The sequence below is a fragment of the Myotis brandtii genome, unplaced genomic scaffold (genome assembly GCF_000412655.1).
Source record: "Myotis brandtii unplaced genomic scaffold, ASM41265v1 scaffold97, whole genome shotgun sequence".
In the NCBI taxonomy this organism is placed as follows: Eukaryota; Metazoa; Chordata; class Mammalia; order Chiroptera; family Vespertilionidae; genus Myotis; species Myotis brandtii.
The window spans coordinates 461,769-463,556 of NW_005372020.1; positions in this window are offsets into that span (position 1 = coordinate 461,769).

A 1,788-nucleotide genomic window follows, 5' to 3' on the forward strand; every position below is an offset into this window, starting at 1 on the left:
ATGGAGTTGCTCAGGGGGTCCTGGTACTCCCGGCTCACGCCCTCGATGTCGTTGGTGCCTCCGTGGCCCCGGTCCACGTGGGGGTCGAACTTGACCTTGACGTGGCCCTTGCCCGCGGCGAGGACGCTCTTCCTCTTGGTCTTCTGGCAGGGCTCGCTGATGAGCATCTCCAGCTTCACCAGGGGCCCCTGGCCCTCGCCCTCGGCCGCCACCACCGGCCACTGGGGCTGCAGGTTCGCCCCCACGGACGCCACCATCTCGTCCAGCGACGAGACGGACACGGAGAAGTCCTGGGGGTCGTAGATGTCCAGGGGGGTCACCGCGCCGTCGCTGAACAGGATCCACGAGCTGACGATCGCCTCCTGGGAGAAACGAGACCAGAGCTTCTGTTACCGCCCGCGGTCCCTTCAGGTCGCGGCTGTGAACTGAGCTCCTGCCTGGCGCCCCTCGCCACCATCTCGTCCAGCGACGAGACGGACACGGAGAAGTCCTGGGGGTCGTAGATGTCCAGGGGGGTCACCGCGCCGTCGCTGAACAGGATCCACGAGCTGACGATCGCCTCCTGGGAGAAACGAGACCAGAGCTTCTGTTACCGCCCGCGGTCCCTTCAGGTCGCGGCTGTGAACTGAGCTCCTGCCTGGCGCCCCTTCAACGTGCAAACCCAGGAAAGGAAACTTCTGGAGGGATGCTTTGGTCGGTTGGTTTTTATGAATCCTCACCCGAGGGTATTTTTCTTCCAATCATTTTCAGAGAGAGTGCGAGGGAGGCGGGGGGGAGACATCGATGTGAGGGACACAGGGATTGGTTGCCTCCCGACTGCAGCCGGGGATCGAACCTGCCACCCTCCGGTGGGAGAGCCGGCGCTCTAACCACTGGGCAACGCTGGCCGGGAAGGAACCTCTATGCTTTATCGCTTTGCACAGCCCGGGACACGCCCGGCCCGCTGGTGTGAGGAGCGAATGCCTTGCTCTCATTAACATGCAAAGTGCATGCTAATTCATGCGTCCAGGCCTTGGGATTCAGCTCTGACCTTTCGGAAAACACTCGGAAAGGTCAGGCGATTGATGGAGCCAAACTCAGGTGCCGCCCGTCAGCCTCCTGGGCAGCCACACCACCCCCCAACCTTCCTTGTCTGGAGGCCACACGGTGGGGCGAAGGCGGCGTTGGCGGGGCCCGGGTGCCCTCGCCCGGGACGGGGGGCAGTTTAAAGGTGGGGAGCGGGTCAGAGGTGACGATGCAGTAAAGACGCGAGGCGCACGGTAGCGCTCCCTGGCCGCCATGCTAGCTCAGGAAGCTGCCGGGAGCGTCCGGCACCGACAACCACGCGCTTTAGGCTCAAGTGAAACACGTGACCCTCGGGTCGAGGTCTAGCAGCGGACGACAAAGCACACGGCACAGGGCGATGGATGGAAACAGATACGAGGATGCCCGGCCGCTGGCTAATTGGTTGAGCATCAACCTATGAACCAGGAGGTCATGGTTCGATTCCCGGTCAGGGCACAGGCCCGGGTTGCAGGCTCCATCCCCAGTGGGGGGCGTGCAGGAGGCAGCCGATCAGCCGATCCGCTCTCTCTCATCATTGATGTCTCTCTCTCTCTCTCCCTCTCCCTTCCTCTCTGAAGTCAATAAAAACATGTTTTTTAACAACCCACGTAGGACAAACTTGTCTGCCCCTGAGCACTGTGGACAGAACCGGCGGGTGAGAAGCAGGGGGCAGTTCGGGCGCCCCAGCCCCGGCTCTGAGGGCGGTGCTGACCGCCAGGGGGACGGGGGGACAGGGAGGCGGTC